Below are 21965 nucleotides of genomic sequence, written 5' to 3'. Positions count from 1 at the left end.
TTCATCTAGTCAGACCTCCTGTATAATAAAGGATTTTAAGCAAAGTAAGCAGTCATGGGATAAGAGGGAAGGTCCTCTCATGGATCTGTAACTGATTAAAAGATAAGGAGTCCTTGTGGCACCTTAGAGACTAACCAATTTATTTGAGCATGAGCATCTGATGAAGTGAGCTGTAGCTCACGAAAGCTCATGCTCAAATAAATTGGTTAGTCTCTAAGGTGCCACAAGGACTCCTTTTCTTTTTGCGAATACAGACTAACACGGCTGTTACTCTGAAACCTGGTTAAAAGATAGGAAACTAAGGGTAGGAATAAACAGTTTTCAAAGTGGAGAGAGGTAAATCTCAAAGTGGAGAGAGGGATCCATCAAGGATCTGTACTGGGAGCAGTGCTGTTCAACATATGGTTGAAATGATCTGGAAAAAGGGGTAAGCAGTAAAGTGGCAAAGTTTGCAGATGATACAAAATTACTTAGGATAGTTAAGTCCAAAGGTGACTGTGAAGAGTTACAAAGGGATCTCACTAAACTGGGTGACTGTGCAACAAAATGGCAGATAAAATTCAGTGTTGATAAATGCAAAGTTATGCACATTGGAAAATATAATTCCAGCTATACATAAAAAAGGGTGAGGTCTAAATTCACTGTTACCACTCAAGAAAGAGATCTTGGAGTCATCGTGGATAGTTCCCTGAAAACATCCACTCAATGTGCAGCGGCAGTCAAAAAAACCTAACAGGAACCATTAGGAAAGGGGTAGATAATAAGACAGTAAATATCATAATGCCATTATATAAATCCATGGTACGCCCACACCTTGAATACTGCAAGCAGTTCTGGTCGCCCCATCTCAAAAGAGATATATTAGAATTGGAAAAGGTACAGAGAAGGGCAATGGAAATTATTAGGGTTTATAAAATCATGAATGGTGTGGAGAAAGTGAATAAGGAAATGTATTTTTCCCCTTCACATAACACAAGACTTAGGGGTCACTCAATTAAATTAATAGGCTGCAAGTTTAAAACAAAGAAAAGGAAGTACTTTTACACACAATGCATAGTCAACCTGTGGAACTCATTGCCATGGGGTGTTGTGCATAACTGTTTTGGAAAAAGACTAAGATATGTTCATGGAAGATAGGGCCATCAATGGCTGTTAGCCCAGATGGTCAGGGATGCAACCCCATGCTCCAGGTGTCTCTAAACCTCTGACTGCCAGAAGCTGGGACAGGACAACAGGGTATGGCTCTCTCAAAATTGCCCTGTTCTGTTCATTCCCTCTGAAGCATCTGGCACTGGCCACTGTCAGTATACTGGGCTAGATGGATCATTGGTCTGACCCAGTATGGCCTTTCTTATGTTCTCACAGACAAGTTAGATCAGAGGATGTGGGGGTCAGACTGTGTTGTATTTCCCTGGAAAGTGGGAATAAGAGTGTATTTCCATTTTAGTATTTTAGAGCTGTACCCAAGTTGTTAGTCTATTCCCTGCCAGAACTGAGGGACCATCTTTACTAGGTCTTATGGGTTTGGGTTGTAATTTGTTCCACTTTTTAATGTATTTGATAAGCAACATCTTAGGCCAGATCCTCAGATGGTGTAAACTGGTGCAGCTCCATTGACTTCAAGAGTGCTAAGTTAATTGACACTAGTGTGATAACACACCTGACAGATGTGTGAGGCAAGGCGCAGTGGCAATTCCTAGTCAATAGAAGTTACAAGTTCTGTGCTCCTTCGACATTCCCATCAAGAGATATTACTGAGAGGGGAATCAGGGTCCTTCCCCCTGTCAATCTGATCCTGACCAGTAGCCCTGTCCTTCCCTCCATTAGCAGGACACAATGTGCTGAGGAAGAAAATGTCCAGCTGAACCACCATGACTGAGTTCCTTCTCCTGGGATTCTCTGATATTCAGGAGATGCAGATTTTATACTTCATGGTGTTTCTAGTGATTTATCTGGTGTCTGGATGAGGAGCCTTCTCATCATCATAGTCATAGCCCTTGACCAGCATCTTCACCCCCTCATGTACTTTTCCTAATGAATTTGTCCATCGTACATCTCTTCTCCTTCTCTGTCAGTATCCCCAAATCCTTGGCCAGCTCCCTCTTAAACACCAGGTCAATTTCTTATTCTGGATGTGTCACCCTAGACTTTCTCTTTATGTTCTCTTTATGTTCTTTGCTTCAGAAGGTATAGCATTACTCACCATCATGGTGTATGACGAATACATTGCCATCTGTCAACCACTGCTCTATGAGAGAGAAATGAACAGGGCAGCTGGTGTTCAAATGGCAGCCAGTGCCTGGATCAGTGGAATTCTCAGTTCTGCACTGACACACTTGAGTTAACCTTCCATGGGAACATGGTGGCTCCGTTCTTCTGTGAAATTCCTCAACTACTCAAGCTCACCTGCTCCGACTCACATCTCAGTGAAGTTGGAATTCTTGCATTTGGTGCATACTTAGTCTTGAGATGCTTTGTTTGAATAACTGTGTCATATGTTCAAAATCTTCAAAACTGTGCTGAGAATCCCCTCTGAGCAGGGCCGGCATAAAGCCTTCTCCACCTGCCTTCCTCACCTCACTGTGGTCTCCTTGTTTATTTGCCCTGACATCTTTGCCTACCTGAAAACCCACCTCCAGCTCTCCATTGGGTCTGGACCTCATGATGTCCGTTCTCTATTCTGTGGTGCCTCCAATGATGAATACGACCATCTACAGCATAAGAAACAAGCAGATCAAAGCTGTTCTCTGGAAAATGATTGGATCAAGATGGAGCCAAGGTCTAGGATGGACAGATTCATCAGGAAGAAGTATCGGGGAGCATGAAGTGTTGTAAGTGCTGCAGAGAGTCGTTAAGGCTTCTCAGTGCTGCTGTTCTTGGAGCTCCAATGTCAGCTATACGAGCAGGGAATGCAGCTTGCTGATTCAGCAGACCTCGATGTTGTTCATAAAGAAAGACCACAGGCTTGGTTCGGTGACGAAGACACTCGGCTTGATTTATTGTCAGCAAAGCATGTTACTAGCGCCCCACAGGAGCTAGAGGTGCACTAACACGTGTACGCCTGTGACAATGGTACTGGTTCAATCAACACACCAGAACACTCTCCCCTCGGCTAGCACAAAGATGCCCCTCTTATGACTTCTCCTTTTATACACTGATACACACAAGTGCCGTATTACATTCCAGATGTTGTTAGTTACCACCCTAATCCTCGTACCTGCTAGTTTGAACAAAACATCCTCATCCATTATCCTGTCATTCCCCTCCTTATCTTTACAAGGGGTCGGTGTGTTCTTGTACCATCTCTTAGGAATGCGTTTACATAGTTACTTAAGAGAGCTGTGTCTTTCTGTACCATCCTCTCCTGTCAGGAAAGTGCTTACTTGGTTAGCTGACCCCTAGTGTGTTACTATTCTGTCAAGGCCAGGTCTACTTTGGTTCACCCCATCAAGTATGCTTAGGGCTCCAGCAAGGCCTACACATGGTGGTGACTCCATTGATGAACCTGTTCATCTACAGCCTGAGGAACAAGAAGGTCAAAGAGGGCCTCAGGAGGAAGCTGTATTTCTTCAAGGAGCCCCTGGGCACTTGACTGTGTTTCTAAGGTAGGAATTGTGTAAAAGTCAAGGCAATGTTCAAAAGCATCTAAGTGACTTAGGAGCCAAAGTCAATTTTTAAAAGTGTCTTAGTCAATCAGGAGCCTAAGTCCCATTAAAAGTCAACAAGACTTCAACTCCTAAGTGCCTAAATTGCTTTAGAAAATGAGATTTAGGTTCTTAAATCTCTTAGGTTATTTTAAGAATTTTGCCCACTGGCAGTGAGTGGAGGAGACTCTTGTGTGTGTGTGTGTGAGAGAGAGACAACATAAAGTCAGGAGTATGCTAGAAAAGCTTTGCCCAAATAGCTGTACCAGCAAACCTTCATAGTGTAAATGAGGCTTATGCAGCTGGTAGAACTGTGTTTACCCTCGCTAATACCCAGTATAGAAATGTCACCCCTAACTGTCATTGCTAAAATGGCAAAACCGACTAGTGTAGATCTGGCCTATATTTGTTTGTGAGATTCCATTATAAGTGCCCATTTCTGAATCTTTGCTTTGACTGTGTATCTGTAAGTGAATAAATTTGCATGAATGTGTGTGTGTCAAGGTTCCTCCCCCACTCTGAACTCTAGGGTACAGATGTGGGGACCTGCATGAAAAACCTCCTAAGCTTATCTTTACCAGCTTAAGTCAAAACTTCCCCAAGGTACAAAGTATTCCACCCGTGGTCCTTGGAATGGCCGCTACCACCACCAAACTAATACTGGTTACTGGGGAAGAGCTGTTTGGACGCGTCTTTCCCCCCAAAATACTTCCCAAAACCCTGCACCCCACTTCCTGGACAAGGTTTGGTAAAAAGCCTCACCAATTTGCCTAGGTGACTACAGACCCAGACCCTTGGATCTTAAGAACAATGAACAATCCTCCCAACACTTGCACCCCCCCTTTCCTGGGAAATGTTGGATAAAAAGCCTCACCAATTTGCATAGGTGACCACAGACCCAAACCCTTGGATCTGAGAACAATGAAAAAGCATTCAGTCTTTTACAAGAAGACTTTTAATAGAAAATAGAAGTAAATAGAAATGAAGAAATCCCCCCTGTAAAATCAGGATGGTAGATATCTTACAGGGTAATTAGATTAGAAAACATAGAGAACCCCTCTAGGCAAAACCTTAAGTTACAAAAAAGATACACAGACAGAAATAGTTATTCTATTCAGCACAATTCTTTTCTCAGCCATTTAAAGAAATCATAACCTAACACATACCTAGCTAGATTACTTACTAAAAGTTCTAAGACTCCATTCCTGTTCTGTCCCTGGCAAAAGCAGCACACAGACAGACACAGACCCTTTGTTTCTCTCCCTCCTCCCAGCTTTTGAAAGTATCTTGTCTCCTCATTGGTCATTTTGGTCAGGTGCCAGCGAGGTTACCTTTAGCTTCTTAACCCTTTACAGGTGAGAGGAGCTTTCCCCTGGCCAGGAGGAATTTCAAAGGGGTTTACCCTTCCCCTTATTTTTATGACACGCCCCCCAAATCTCAGCTAGGGTGAAACACTGGCTGGGATTTCTTCCTGGAGCTCTAGGAAAAACAGAGTTAATAAGACACATGCATCTCTAAATATACTACCAAGTACATAAAGACTAACAATATTTTCCACATCTTAAGGATGATTTTAACCAGTTGATTCTGGGAAACTTTCACGGGAGAGTGCATCAGCCACTTTGTTAGAAGCTCCTGAGATGTGTTGGATGTCGAAATCAAAATCTTGGAGAGCTAAACTCCACCGAAGAAGTTTTTTGTTAGTTTCTTTGACTGTGTGAAGCCGCTTCAGTGCAGCATGGTCGGTTTGCAGGTGGAAACGCCGTCCCCAAACATATGGGCGTAGCTTTTCCAGAGCGTAGACAATGGCATAACATTCTTTTTCAGTGACTGACCAGTTGCTTTCCCTCTCAGACAGTTTTTTGCTGAGAAACACTACAGGGTGGAATTCTTGATCAGGTCCTTTTTGCATTAAAACTGCTCCCACACCACGTTCGGATGCATCTGTGGTTACTAGGAACGGTTTGTCAAAGTCTGGGGCCCTTAGTACAGGGTCAGACATGAGTGTCGCTTTAAGCTTGTTAAAGGCCTTCTGACACTTTCCGGTCCACTGAACAGCATTTGGCTGTTTCTTTTTGGTTAGGTCTGTCAGTGGGGCAGCAATTTGGCTGTAGTGCGGTACAAATCGTCTGTAATAACCGGCCAAGCCTAAGAAGGATTGAACCTGTTTCTTTGACTTTGGGACAGGCCACTTTTGGATAGCATCCACTTTGGCCTGTAGGGGGCTGATAGTTCCTTGACCCACCTGGTGTCCAAGGTAAGTCACTCTGTTTAGGCCTATTTGACACTTCTTAGCCTTAACAGTTAGTCCTGCCTCCCTTATGCGCTCAAGGACTTTTTGTAGATGTTCCAGGTGGTCTGCCCAGGAATCCGAAAATATGGCCACATCATCAAGGTAGGCGACTGCATATTCTCCTAATCCCGCTAGGAGACCATCTACAAGTCTTTGGAAAGTGGCGGGTGCATTTCGCAGCCCGAAAGGGAGTACATTAAATTCATACAGCCCGAGATGTGTGATGAAGGCTGACCTTTCCTTGGCAGATTCATCTAGCGGTACCTGCCAGTACCCCTTTGTTAAGTCCAAGGTAGAGATGAACTGGGCCCGTCCCAGTTTCTCTAACAGTTCATCTGTGCGTGGCATTGGATAGTTGTCTGGGCGAGTTACAGCATTTAGCTTACGGTAGTCCACGCAAAAACGTATTTCCCCATCTGGTTTGGGAACTAGAACCACTGGAGATGCCCATGCACTTTCAGAGGGGCGGATTACACCCATCTGTAACATATCCTGGATCTCCCGTTCTATAGCAGTTTTAGCTTGAGGAGACACCCGGTAAGGTTGGACCCTAATTGGGTGAGCATTACCTGTGTCAATGGAGTGGTATGCCCGTTCAGTCAGTCCTGGGGTGGCTGAGAACGTTGGCGCGTAGCTAGTGCACAGCTCCTGGATCTGCTGTCGCTGCATACGCCCAAGGGTCATGGAGAGGTTCACCTCTTCCACACCACCAGCACTTTTCCCTTCGTAGTAGACACCTTCAGGCCACTCAGCATCATCTTCTCCCTGGGCTGTAAACTGACAAACCTTTAATTCTCTGGAATAAAAGGGCTTTAGAGAATTAATATGGTACACCTTAGGCTTTCGGTTGGAGGTGGGGAATGCTATGAGATAATTAACAGCTCCCAGGCGCTCCTGGACCGTGAATGGCCCTTCCCACAATGCTTCCATTTTATGGGCCTGGAGCGCCCTTAAGACCATGACCTGGTCTCCTACTTTGAAGGAACGCTCTCTGGCATGTTTATCATACCAGGCTTTTTGCTCTTTTTGAGCATCCTGTAAGTTTTCTTTAGCAAGGGCTAAAGAGGTTCGGAGGGTGTTTTGTAGGTTGGTTACAAAGTCCAGAATGTTAGTTCCTGGAGAAGGTGTAAATCCCTCCCATTGCTGCTTCACCAACTGCAATGGCCCCTTAACCTCACGGCCATATACAAGTTCAAATGGGGAAAACCCTAAACTGGGATGTGGTACAGCTCTGTAGGCAAAGAGCAACTGCTGCAACACTAGGTCCCAATCATTGGAGTGCTCATTTACGAATTTACGTATCATGGCCCCCAAAGTTCCATTAAACTTCTCCACCATGCCATTTGTTTGATGGTGGTAAGGAGTGGCAACCAAGTGATTTACCCCATGAGCTTCCCAAAGGTTTTTCATAGTTCCTGCCAGGAAATTAGTCCCTGCATCTGTGAGGATGTCGGAGGGCCAACCTACCCTGGCAAAAATGTCTGCTAGTGCCTGGCATACACTTTTAGCCCTGGTGTTGCTTAGAGCTACTGCTTCCGGCCATCGGGTGGCAAAATCCATGAAAGTCAGTATGTACTGCTTTCCTCTGGCTGTCTTTTTCGGAAAAGGACCCAGAATATCCACAGCTACTCGCTGAAATGGAACTTCAATGATGGGGAGTGGCTGGAGAGGGGCTTTGACCTGGTCTTGGGGTTTTCCCACTCTTTGGCACACCTCACAAGACTGGACATAGGTAGAAACATCCTTGCCCATTCCCTCCCAGTGGAATGACCCCCCCAAACGGTCTTTGGTCCTGTTCACCCCAGCATGGCCACTAGGGTGATCGTGGGCTAAGCTCAAGAGCTTGGCCCGGTATTTAGTTGGAACTACCAACTGTCTCTGAGGATGCCAGTCTTCCTGGTGTCCACCAGAAAGAGTTTCCTTGTATAAAAGTCCTCTTTCTACAACAAACCTGGATCGATTAGAAGAGCTGAGAGGCGGTGGGTTGCTCCGTGCCGCTGTCCAAGCTCTCTGGAGGCTTTCATCTGCTTCCTGTTCGGTCTGGAACTGTTCCCTTGATGCTGGAGACATCAGTCCCTCATTGGATTGTGGACCTAGGCTTGGTCCCTCTGGAAGCAATATAGGGGATGGAGCTGTTTCTGTTGACTGTGAACCGCTCTCCGCTGGTGCACTATGTTGGGATTCAGGCTCCGGCTGAGCCTCTTGTGTAGGGTTATCGGCTGCTGCCAGTTCAGGTTCAGTGGGGCCCTCTGGTGTTGAGGTTGCAAGTACTGGATTCAGTGCTGACACAGGGTCTGGTGTTGGTTGTTCGGCTGGTTCCGGTTCTGGGACTGGTTCCGTCTGGGTCTCTGGGACTGGATCCACTACTGCTGTTGCAGACATTGGCCTAAGGTCCAGGTCCATCACCTCTGACTGGGTCCTGATAGCAGTTTCCGGAACAGAGCTAGGCCTCACGGCTTGTTTAGCCTGGCTGCGGGTGACCGTTCCCACCCTCTTGGCCTGCTTCACATGATTGGCCAAGTCTTCCCCCAACAGCATGGGGATGGGATAATCATCATAGACTGCAAAAGTCCACATTCCTGACCAGCCCTTGTACTGGACAGGCAACTTGGCTGTAGGCAAATTGAAAGAGTTGGACTTGAAGGGTTGAATCGTCACTTGGATCTCTGGGTTGATTAAATTGGGGTCCACTAAGGAAGCATGGATAGCTGACACTTGTGCTCCGGTGTCCCTCCACGCGGTGACCTTCTTCCCGCCCACACTCACAGTTTCCCTCCGCTCTAAGGGTATCTGGGAAGTATCTGGGCCTGTGGACCTCTGGTGTGATTCCGGTGCAATGAACTGTAATCTGTTGGGGTTCTTGGGGCAGTTGGCCTTTACATGCCCCAGCTCGTTACATTTAAAACATCGTCCAGCTGACGGGTCACTGGGGCGAGGAGGGTTGCTGGAGAACGGGGTGGCAGGACGATAAGGGGTCTGGAGGGTTCTTTGGGAGGTAGGTGGGGCCTTGGGCGGCCCCCGGTAATAGGGTGTGGTCTGGGGTGGTCCCTTCTGGTCTCCGCTCCAACTGCGACCAGTTTTCTTCTTCTCTGCCACCTCCACCCATCTGGCTCCAATCTCTCCTGCCTCGATTACAGTTTTGGGTTTCCCATCTAGGATGTATCTTTCTATTTCCTCAGGAACACCCTCTAAGAACTGTTCCATTTGCATTAGGAAGGGCAAATTTACTGGAGATTCAACACTTGCTCCTGATATCCAGGCATCCCAATGTTTCACAATGTGGTAGGCATGTCGGGTAAATGACATGTCTGGTTTCCACCTTAGGGCTCTGAACCTCCGACGAGACTGCTCGGGTGTTATCCCCATTCTGACTCTCGCCTTGGATTTAAACAGTTCATACTTGTTCATGTGTTCTTTAGGCATTTCAGCTGCCACCTCAGCTAAGGGTCCACTGAGCTGCGGCCTCAGCTCTACCATGTATTGGTCAGTAGAGATGTTGTACCCAAGGCAGGCCCTTTCGAAGTTTTCTAGGAAGGCCTCAGTATCATCGCCTGCCTTGTAGGTGGGGAACTTTCTGGGATGGGAAGTGGTACTTGGAGAAGGATTACTAGGGTTTGTTGGGATATTCTGCTGAGCCTTTATCTTCTCCATCTCCTTCACATACTTCCTCTCTTTTTCCTTCTCCTCCAGTTCTTTGTCCCTTGCTTCCATAGCTCTCCTGTGAGCAGCCGCTTGGTGTTGTTCTGCCTCCCTTTCTTGTTCCTTCTTCAGCCGCATGCGTTCTATCTGTCTTTCATGTTCCCTTTGTCTTTCCTCAGCCTGAAATTTGGCTAATTCCAGCTGTAGTCGAGCTGAGGATTCGGTCATTCTAACCTCTCTGTTTTTAACTAACTTTACACCCGAGGTTTAGAAATAAACAAACAAAACTTGGCTGTAAAATTTTGCTGTGCTGGAATAGAATACCTATTCTCTGATAGTGATTGTCAGCCTACAGAAAAAGACAATTCCCTTGTCTCTGTTCTGGGCCCAACTTAAAGCAAAAAACCTCCAAACTACTTGGAAACCTGCTTACCCAGCCCAAAGAAAAAGCAAATGGGTAGAACACACACCCCCTATTTACTTTTAGGAAGAAAAGAAAAAAAAAACCTCTGGGTTGGAAGACTGTGAATTTCCCTGCAGGAGTTAAGTACCTTGCCTCCAGGCAAAGAAAACCTGCAATTCACAAGATAATCCCCTTTTGTCTCTGCTTGGCCACAAAGCAGGGAAAACCCAAGATGCTTTCAGTTTCAAAGCTGCTTCAAAGCCACAGGAAAAAAAAATTCTTTTTAAAAATCTGTATTTCTAGTTCAAAAAATCTCAACTGGATCTCAAAATGATTTCAGGTTAATCCCACCACTATGCCACCATGTCAAGGTTCCTCCCCCACTCTGAACTCTAGGGTACAGATGTGGGGACCTGCATGAAAAACCTCCTAAGCTTATCTTTACCAGCTTAAGTCAAAACTTCCCCAAGGTACAAAGTATTCCACCCGTGGTCCTTGGAATGGCCGCTACCACCACCAAACTAATACTGGTTACTGGGGAAGAGCTGTTTGGACGCGTCTTTCCCCCCAAAATACTTCCCAAAACCCTGCACCCCACTTCCTGGACAAGGTTTGGTAAAAAGCCTCACCAATTTGCCTAGGTGACTACAGACCCAGACCCTTGGATCTTAAGAACAATGAACAATCCTCCCAACACTTGCACCCCCCCTTTCCTGGGAAATGTTGGATAAAAAGCCTCACCAATTTGCATAGGTGACCACAGACCCAAACCCTTGGATCTGAGAACAATGAAAAAGCATTCAGTCTTTTACAAGAAGACTTTTAATAGAAAATAGAAGTAAATAGAAATGAAGAAATCCCCCCTGTAAAATCAGGATGGTAGATATCTTACAGGGTAATTAGATTAGAAAACATAGAGAACCCCTCTAGGCAAAACCTTAAGTTACAAAAAAGATACACAGACAGAAATAGTTATTCTATTCAGCACAATTCTTTTCTCAGCCATTTAAAGAAATCATAACCTAACACATACCTAGCTAGATTACTTACTAAAAGTTCTAAGACTCCATTCCTGTTCTGTCCCTGGCAAAAGCAGCACACAGACAGACACAGACCCTTTGTTTCTCTCCCTCCTCCCAGCTTTTGAAAGTATCTTGTCTCCTCATTGGTCATTTTGGTCAGGTGCCAGCGAGGTTACCTTTAGCTTCTTAACCCTTTACAGGTGAGAGGAGCTTTCCCCTGGCCAGGAGGAATTTCAAAGGGGTTTACCCTTCCCCTTATTTTTATGACAGTGTGTTTCCGATGAAGTGAGCTGTAGCTCACGAAAGCTTATGCTCAAATAAATTGGTTAGTCTCTAAGGTTTTTACTCCTTTTCTTTTTGCAAATACAGACTAACACAGCTGTTACTCTGAAACCTGCCATTATGCAAGGCACTGCATTTAGCCGTATGGAGTGGAAATCTATCAACTGCATGAAAAAACTTGTACAGATACAGACAGACATCGTCTTCCTTTCCAAATGCAAACAGATGGACATCGTACCAAAAGGACTGAAAGTAAAAAATCCATTACAATCTACATACCACACAGACTATGCTGACAGCTTGTGCCACACGCTCTCAAAGAAACTGCAGAACCACCCGATCAACATCCTCTACAGCAAAGAGGGAAAGATAAAGAATGAGCTCTCAAAAATGGATACTCTCATTAAAAAAACAACCTTCCACACAAACTTCCTCGTGGCTGGACTTTACTAAAACTAGACAAGCCATTTACAACACACACTTTGCCTCTCTACAAAAGAAAAAGGACACTAAACTTTCTAAACTACTACATGCCACAAGGGGCCACAGCAATGCTTCCCTCAACCCACCCAGCAATATTGTTAACCTATCCAACTATACTCTTAGCCCAGCAGAAGCAGCTGTCCTATCTCGGGGCCTCTCCTTCTGCCCCTCCACCCCCATGAACATGATACAGTTCTGTGGTGATCTAGAATCCTATTTTCGATGTCTCCGACTCAAGGAATATTTCCAACACACCTCTGAACAACATACTAATCCACAGAGACCTCCCTACCAACACTACAAAAAGAAGGATTCTAGGTGGTCTCCTCCTGAAGGTCGAGACAGCAGACTGGATTTCTACATAGAGTGCTTCCGCCGATGAGCACGGGCTGAAATTGTGGAAAAGCAGCATCACTTGCCCCACAACCTCAGCCATGCAGAACACAATGCCATCCACAGTCTCAGAAACAACTCTGACATCATAATCAAAAAGGCTGACAAAGGAGGTGCTGTTGTCATCATGAATAGGTTGGAATATGAACAAGAGGCTGCTCGGCAGCTCTCCAGCACCACTTTCTACAAGCCATTACCCTCTGATCCCACTGAGAGTTACCAAAAGAAACTACAGCATTTGCTCAAGAGACTCCCTGAAAAAGCACAAGATCAAATCCACACAGACACACCCCTGGAACCCCGACCTGGGATATTCTATCTACTACCCAACATCCATAAACCTGGAAATCCTGGGCGCCCCATCATCTCAGGCATTGGCACCCTAACAGCAGGATTGTCTGGCTATGTAGACTCCCTCTTCAGGCCCTACGCTACCAGCACTCCCAGCTACCTTCGAGACACCACTGACTTCCTGAGGAAACTACAATCCATCGGTGATCTTCCTGATAACACCATCCTGGCCACTATGGATGTAGAAGCCCTCTACACCAACATTCCACACAAAGATGGACTACAAGCCGTCAAGAACACTATCCCAATAATGTCACGGCTAACCTGGTGGCTGAACTTTGTGACTTTGTCCTTACCCATAACTATTTTACATTTGGGGACAATCATAGAATATCAGGGTTGGAAGGGACTTCAGGAGGTCATCTCGTCCAAGCCCCTGCTCGAAGCAGGACCAATCCCCAATTTTTGCCCCATATCCCTAAATGGCCCCCTCAAGGATTGAACTCACAACCCTGGGTTTAGCAGGCCAAAGCTCAAACCACTGAGCTATCCCTCCCCCCCGTACAATGTGTACCTTCAAATCAGCGGCACTGCTATGAGTACCCGCATGGCCACACAGTATGCCAACATTTTTATGGCTGACTTAGAACAACGCTTCCTCAGCTCTCGTCCCCTAACGCCCCTATTGTACTTGCGCTATATTGATGACATCTTCATCATCTGGACACATGGAAAAGAAGCCCTTGAGGAATTCCACCATGTTTTTCAACAATTTCCATCCCACCATCAACCTCAGCCTGGTCCAGTCCACACAAGAGATCCACTTTCTGGACACTACAGTGCTAATAAACGATGGCCACATAAACACCACCCTATACCGGAAACCTACTGACCATTATTCCTACCTGCATGCCTCCAGCTTTCACCCTGACCACACCACACGATCCATTGTCTACAGCCAAGCTCAGCGATACAACCGCATTTGCTCCAACCCCTCAGACAGAGACAAATACCTACAAGAGCTCTATCAAGCATTCTTACAACAACAATACCCACCTGCTGAAGTGAAGAAACAGATTGACAGAGCCAGAAGAGTTCCCAGAAATCACCTACTACAGGACAGGCCTAACAAAGAAAATAACAGAACGCCACTAGCTATCACATTCAGCCCCCAACTAAAACCCCTCCAACGCATTATTAAGGATCTACAACCTATCCTGAAGGATGACCCAACACTCTCACAAATCTTGGGAGACAAGCCAATTCCTTGCCTACAGACAGCCCCCCAACCTGAAGCGAATACTCACCAGCAACCACATACCACACAACAGAACCACTAACCCAGGAACCTATCCTTGCAACAAAGCCCGTTGCCAACTGTGCCCACATATCTATTCAGGGGACACCATCACAGGGCCTCATAACATCAGCCACACTATCAGAGGCTCATTCACCTGCACATCTACCAATGTGATATATGCCATCATGTGCCAGCAATGCCCCTCTGCCATGTACATTGGTCGAACTGGACAGTCTCTATGTAAAAGAATAAATGGACACAAATCAGATGTCAAGAATTATAACATTCATAAACCAGTCGGAGAACACTTCAATCTCTCTGGTCACGCAATCACAGGAGGGGTGGATTTATTATGTCTAGTCTAAATGTAACATATCAACTACCGAGCACTCTCCCATTGACTCCGGTACTCCACCGGAGCGAGAGGTGCAGGCAGAGTCAACGGGGAAGCGTCAGCCATCGACTTGCTGCAGTGAAGACACCACAGTGAAGACACCGCGGTAAGTAGATCTAAGTGCGTCAACTTCAACTACGCTATTTACCGAGCTGAAGTTGCCTATCTTAGATCAACCCCCACACCCAGTGTAGACCAGGCCTAGGTGTGCATGGTTGTGTATTCAGGAGTGAATATTATTACGTGCATGTGGTTATACGTGGGCATTAACAATGACTGAACAATGTGTCCCAGAACCACAAAGGGACTTCAGCACCTAAACCCCAGATTTAGGAGCCTAAGTCCCAGTTTTAGGCACCACTGGGATCCACAAAACCCCCGCTCAGCTGCCACCTAACCATGTAGGTGCCTAAACTCATTCATCGCTTAAGTTGTCAGGGTAAAAGTTCCCCAGGCACCAGCATTTCTGCCTCTGGGTATGTGAACCACTGTCTTACTCTAGGCCCCAGATGCCTAACTCCTGTGTAGGCCTCACAGTGATCCACGAACTGAGGGAAGATAGGAGGAGCAATGCCTGTCTTGCGTGTTGGGCTGTGGATTGCTGGCAGAGTTAGGAACCTTCCTGCTGACTGGACTTGGGTGCAGAACTCCAGGAGAGGGGAGGGGCTTAGGACATGCCCTTCTGGTCGACATTTCCTATAGGCTAGTTTACACGAGGAGATGCCTGGCAGGCTGGCTTTTGTGGATCCCATTCTAAGGTACCTATGCATTGTACAGGGTAAAGTCTTCTCCACCTGCCTTCCTCACCTTTTTATGGTCTCCTTGTTCTTTTGAACTTGCATATTTGCCTACCTGAAGCCCATTTCCAGCTCAACATTAGGACTGGATGTCGTGGTGACTGTTTTCTATTCCATGGTGCTGTCAATGATGAATCCAATCATCTACAGCAGTGGTTCCCAAACTTGTTCCGCCGCCTGTTCAGGGAAAACCCTTGGCGGGCCGGGCCAGTTTGTTTACCTGCCGCGTCCACAGGTTCGGCTGATTGCGGCTCCCAGTGGCCGCGGTTCGCTGCTCCAGGCCAATGGGAGCTGCTGGAAGCGGTGCAGGCCAAGGGACGTACTGGCCGCCAAGTGTAATTCAGTCCTAAAAAAGATGCAGGCATAAGGCAGAGACCAGAGGGGGTGTGCTCAGAGACCAGAGAAAGGGCAGAGGTGCAGCTAACTCTGTAACCATAACAATTGGAATTTAGCCATTCGCTTCAAAGGGATCTTGATTTGTCCAATGCTCTGTCATCCACACAAGGATTTGACTGTGTTTAAAGGTGCCCTGGATCACAGTATCTGACTATTAATGATTAATTATTATTATTATAGTATGTTTGTGCATACTAAATATAAGACAGAAAAAAGGAGATAGATAGATAGATAGATAGATAGATAGATAGATAGATAGATAGATAGATAGATAGATAGATAGGATATGTCTTCACTGCAATGGAAACCTGGGCTCACACGCAGGCTTGAGCCAAAACCCCCATTCTGTCTTCACAAAAATCTTCCAGATTCAGGCTTGGACCTATGGTCCTAGGACCTTGTGAGTCTAGAGGGTCCAAGCCCAAGTCAAGCTCGGACCAAGGGTTCAAGCCCTAAGAACATAAGAATGGCCATACTGAGTCAGACCAAAGGTCCATCCAGTTCAGTATCCTGTCTACCGACAGTGGCCAATGCCAGGTGACCCAGAGGGAGTGAACCTAACAGGTAATGATATAGTGATCTCTCTCCTGCCATCCATCTCCACCCTCTGACAAACAGAGGCTAGGGACACCATTCCTTACCTTTAATGGACTTAACCTCAATTAATGCTGAAATAAATTTGTTAGTCTCTAAGGTGACACAAGTACTCCTTTTCTTTTTATGAATTTATCCAGTTCTCTTTTAAACCCTGCTATAGTCCTAGCCTTCACAACCTCCTCAGGCAAGGAGTTCCACAGGTTGACTGTGCGCTGTGTGAAGAAGATCTTCCTTTTATTTCTTTTAAACCTGCTGCCCATTAATTTCATTTGGTGGCCCCTAGTTCTTATATTATGGGAACAAGTAAATAACTTTTCCTTATTCACTTTCTCCCACACCACTCATGAGTTTATATATCTCTATCATATCCCCCTTAGTCTCCACTTTTCCAAGGTGAAAAGTCCTAGGCTCTTTAATCTCTCCTCATATGGGACATGTTCTAACCCCCTAATCATTTTAGTTGCCCTTTTCTGAACCTTTTCTAATGCCAGTATATCTTTTTTGAGGGGACCACATCTGTACAAAGTATTCAAGATGTGGGCGTAGCATGGATTTATATAAGGGCAATAAGATATTCTCTGTCTTATTCTCTATCCCTTTTTAAATGATTCCTAACATCCCGTTTGCATTTTTGACTGCCGCTGCACACTGCATGGATGTCTTCAGAGAACTATCCACGATGACTCCAAGATCTTTCTCCTGATTAGTTGTAACTAAATTAGCCCCCATCATATTGTATGTATAGTTGGGGTTATTTTTTCCAATGAGCATTACTTTACATTTATCTACATTAAATTTCATTTGCCATTTTGTTGCCCAATCACTTAGTTTTGTGAGATCTTTTTGAAGTTCTTCACAGTCTGCTTCGGTCTTAACTATCTTGAGCAGTTTAGTATCATCTGCAAACTTTTCCACCTCACCGTTTACCCCTTTCTCCAGATCATTTATGAATAAGTTGAATAGGACTGGTCCTAGGACTGACCCTTGGGGAATACCACCCCTCTCCATTCTGAAAATTTACCATTTATTCCTACCCTTTGTTCCCTGTCTTTTAACTAGTTCTCAGTCCATGAAAGGATCTTCCCTCTTATCCCATGACAACTTAATTTATGTAAGAGCCTTTGGTGAGGAACCTTGTCAAAGACTTTCTGGAAATCTAAGTATACTATGTTCACTTGATCCCCCTTGTCCACATGTTTGTTGACCCCCTCAGAGAACTCTAATAGATTAGTAAGACATGATCTCCCTTTACAGAAGCCAGGTTGACTTTTGCACAACAATTCATGTTCATCTATGTGTCTGACCATTTTATCCTTTACTATTGTTTCGACTAATTTGCCGGGTACTGATGTTAGACTTACCAGTCTGTAATTGGCGGGATCACCTCTAGAGCCCTTCTTAAATATTGGCGTTACATTAGCTATTTTCCAGTCATTGGGTACAGTACCTGATTTTAAGGGCGGATTACAAACCATAGTTAATAGTTCCGCAATTTCACATTGAGTTCTTTCAAAACTCTTTGGTGAATGCCATCTGGTCCCGGTGACTTGTTACTGTTAAGTTTCTCAATTAATTCCAAAACCTCCTCTAGTGACACTTCAATCTGTGACAATTCCTCAGATTTGTCACCTACAAAAGACGGCTCACATTTGGGAATCTCCCTAACATCCTCAGCCGTGAAGACTGAAGCAAAAAATTCATTTTGTTTCTCTGCAATGACTTTATCGTCTTTATATGCTCCTTTTGTATCTCGATCGTCCAGGGGCCCCACTGGTTGTTTAGCAGGCTTCCTGCTTCTGATATACTTATAAAATATTTTGTTTTTACCTTTTGAGCTTTTGGCTAGCTGTTCTTCAAACTTCTTTTTGGCTTTCCTTATTACATTTTTACATTTAATTTGGCAGTGTTTGTGCTCCTTTCTATTTACCTCACTAGGATTTGACTTCCACTTTTTAAAAAATGCCTTTTTATCTCTCACTGCTTCTTTTACATGGTTGTTAAGCCACGGTGGCTCTTTTTTAGTTCTTTTACTGTGTTTTTTAATTTGGGGTATACATTTAAGTGGAGCCTCTATGATGGTGCCTTTGAAAAGTGTCCATGCAGCTTGCAGGGATTTCACTCTAGTCACTGTACCTTTTAATTTCTGTTTAACTCACCTCATTTTTGCATAGTTCCCCTTTCTGAAATTAAATGCCACAGTGTTGGGCTGTTGAGGTGTTCTTCCCACCACAGGAATGTTAAATGTTATTATATTATGGTCACTATTTCCAAGCGGTCCTGTTATAGTTACCTCTTGGACCAGATCCTGCACTGCACTCAGGACTAGATCAAGAATTGCCTCTCCCCTTGTGGGTTCCTGAACCAGCTGCTCCAAGAAGCAGTCGTTTAAAGTATCGAGAAATTTTGTCTCTGCATTTTGTCCCGAAGTGACATGTACCCAGTCAATAGGGGGATAATTGAAATCCCCCACTATTATTGAGTTCTTTATTTTGAAAGCCTCTCTAACTCCCTTAGTATTTCATCATCACTATCACTGTCCTGGTCAGGTGGTCAATAATAGATCCCTACTGTTATATTCTTATTAGAGCATGGAATTACTCTCCATAAAGATTCTATGGAACATGTGGATTCATTTAAGATTTTTATTTCATTTGATTCTACATTTTCTTTCACGTATAGTGCCACTCCCCTCCCCCCCACAACCTGTTCTGTCCTTCCGATATATTTTGTACCCCGGAATGATTGTGTCCCATTGATTGTCCTCACTCCACCAGGTTTCTGTGATGCCTGTTATATCAATATCCTCCTTTAACACGAGGCACTCTAGTTCACCCATCTTATTATTTAGACTTCTAGCATTTGTGCTAGAAGCGCTTTAAAAACTTGTCACTGTTTATTTGTCTGCCTTTTTCTGATGTGTCAGATTCTTTATGTGAATGTTTCTCATCTGATCTGGCCCATACTTTATCCTCTTCCATCCTCTCCTCCTGACTAAAACCTGGAAAATCTCTATCAATAGACTCTCCTCTAAGAGAAGTCTTTGTACGATCCACATGCCCCTCTGCAGCAATCAGCTTTCCCCCATCTCTTAGTTTAAAAACTGCTCTGCAATCTTTTTAATGTTAATTCCAGTAGTCTGGATCCACTTTGGTTTAGGTGGAGCCCATCCTTCCTGTATAGGCTCCCCCTAGCCCAAAAGTTTCCCCAGTTCCCAATAAATCTAAACCCCTCCTCTCTACACCATTGTCTCATCCATGCATTGAGACTCTGAAGCGCTGCCTGCCTACCTGGCCCTGCATGTGGAACTGGAAACATTTCTGAGAATGCCACCATAGAAGTCCTGGATTTCAGTCTCTTTCCTAGCAGCCTAAATTTGGCCTCCGGGACGTCTCTCCTACCCTTCCCTATGTCATTGGTACTTACATGTACCATGACCACCAGCTCCTTCCCAGCACTACCCATAAGTCTATATAGATGCCTTGAGAGATCTGCAACCTTCACACCAGGCAGGCAAGTCACCATACGGTTCTCCCGGTCATCACAAACCCAGCTATCTATGTTTCTAATGATCAAGTCCCCCATTACTAACACCTGACTTTTCCTAATGACTGGAGTTCCCTCCCCTGGAGAGGTAACCTAAGTGCGAGAGGATACCCCAACATCATCTGGAAGGCGTGCCCCAACTATGGGAAGGTTTTCCTGCTCTCCTTCTCTGGGCCTGTCAGGGTTCCCTCCCTGCTCTGAACTCTAGGGTACAGATGTGGGGACCCACATGAAAAATCCCCTAAGCTTATTTTTACTAGCTTAGGTTAAAAACTTTCCCAAGGCACAAATTTTGCCTTGTTCTTGAACAGTATGCTGCCACCACCAAGTGATTTAGACAAAGAAAAACGAAAGGACCAGTTGCAGTTCCTATTTCCCCAAAATATCCCCCCTTTCCTAACACCCCCTTTCCTGGGGAGGCTTGAGAATAAACAAGATGAGCACAAACCAGCCTTGGATTTTTAAGACCCAAAAAACCCAATCAGATTCTTAAAAAACAGAACTGTATTAGAGAACAAAAAAAGATAAGAGAACAACTCTGTAAGATCAGAATGGAAGATAATCTTACAGGCAGTCAGATTCAAAACATAGAGAATCCCTCTAGGCAAAACCCTTACCTAAGCCGAAGGGAGGGCTTTGCCCTTTGGCGTAGGCACTCCACTTCCCTGAGAGGCAGTAGCTAGGTTGACGGGAGAATTCTCCTGTTGACCTACCACTGGTCTATACAGGGGGTTAGGTCGGTATAGCTTCACCTTTCAGGGGATGCAGATTTTTCACAACCTTGAGAGAGGTAACTATACTGAAGGAAATTTCTAGCGTAGCCCAGGCCTATGTGTATGTTCATGGCACCTGTCAACAACGTTTTGTTTAGCTGGCAGTAATGTGGGACAGAGGATATGGTGCTCAAGCAGGAGATCTGGGTTCTAGTTCCATTGCCCTTCTCTATGTCCTTGGGAAGGGTCAAGAGAGACAGGCTTCGTCTGGGGGCTTCAACTCTCTGTGCCCCAGTTTAAAGATGCTAGTTTGTTTAAAATATGTGCTGTGGGTTATCGACTTTGTTGCTCCCCGCCAGCTGAAAGGTTGGGTGGGCTTTTGGCAACAGTGTAGGGGGATGTGGGAGGTTGAGACCTTTCCCAAGTGACCCCCAGTGACTAGTGGGGAAACCCCAAGACGGCAGCCCTGGGAAGGAAGCAGATTTGCAGCCCCTGCTGACTGAATCCCCCAACTCTCCCCAGCCAGAAGCAGGGCCACCTTCCCCTACCTTTGTGGCTCAGCCCAGTTTGATCAGCCTCCATGGCCTTTTGAATCGTCGGCTTCAGAGGCTGCCAGGGACAGAGCGGCTCTGGATGGTGGCTCTGATGAGATGGACACAAGGCCACGGGGAATTGGGCTGAGGCCCAGAAGCATGAGAAAAGCTCACCGAGGGAACAAGGGAAGTTCCCCATTCTTGGCATGAGCAATGTCAGCTTGTCCTGCTGCTGCCATGCTATAATTAAATAGCCTGGCTGAAGAGCTGGCTCTGAGACAAGCAGGCTCCATCCTGCTTGTGGAGCTCACTTCATCTCTAACCATGGCTCCTGCTCTAAGTCATTCTCCTCCCTGCGCCCAGGCCACTGAATGGTGATGGGACAGGAGTGACTTTCTGGGGACACAAGGTGAGAGGGCCTGGGTCCCACCCCCAATCTCCTTAGCCTAATCCAGCCTCTCACCTTGTCCCCATCAGCTGGGCAGCTTCCCCCAGGATGGAAAAGACTAGGACCAGCCCAGCCTGGCTGATGGGCATCAGTGGGTCATAGGTGGCCAGCAGCACCACCTGCAGGAAAGATCTTCTCTGCCCTTCGGAGAAGATCTCTCCAAATCCCTAAAAATGACGGGGCACAAGCCTTTGGCAGATTGCCCAGAGCCAGGCTCCAAACCCTTGGGCTGGGGTGATATTATCCGAGAGTGGCCCAGGGGAAGGCAAGATTCCTGCTGTAGCCAAGGCAACTAAATGCCCTTGAGCACCTTTGGGGTCTCATGGCTCAGGGAAGCCCCTTCATTAACAGGTCACAGGACCTGAGGCCTCTAATGGCTCTTTATGGAGCAGGATTCACTGCAGGGGCTATGACATGCTGGGAATTTATCTGTGTGTGTGACCATGGCACGCTCTGGGGTGTAGCTCACATAGACCATACAGGACCCTCTGCTACTCCAGCAGAGATATCTCCTCTGACTCAGAGGCTAGAGGCTTGGGGCTGACTCAGGTCCCTCTCTCCTCCCTATGGACATTGCCTCCAGGCTTTCGTAGGGTGCAGTAATGATGGAAGCTGATCGATTGCCCTGGATGTGCCACGTCCCCATGTGGGTGATGCTGCTACATCCCAGAGAGGGCCAGCAGCAATGTCCCCCCACATGGCCAGGAATGGGAAAACAGCCTGCAATCATGGGTAAGTAAAACCACGGCCACTGAGACACCATCGGGGATTAAACCCGGGCCCTTCAGCATGAG

This window comes from Eretmochelys imbricata, chromosome 14 (assembly GCF_965152235.1).
Source record: "Eretmochelys imbricata isolate rEreImb1 chromosome 14, rEreImb1.hap1, whole genome shotgun sequence".
In the NCBI taxonomy this organism is placed as follows: domain Eukaryota; kingdom Metazoa; phylum Chordata; order Testudines; family Cheloniidae; genus Eretmochelys; species Eretmochelys imbricata.
Note: the sequence above shows the minus strand (reverse complement) of the source record.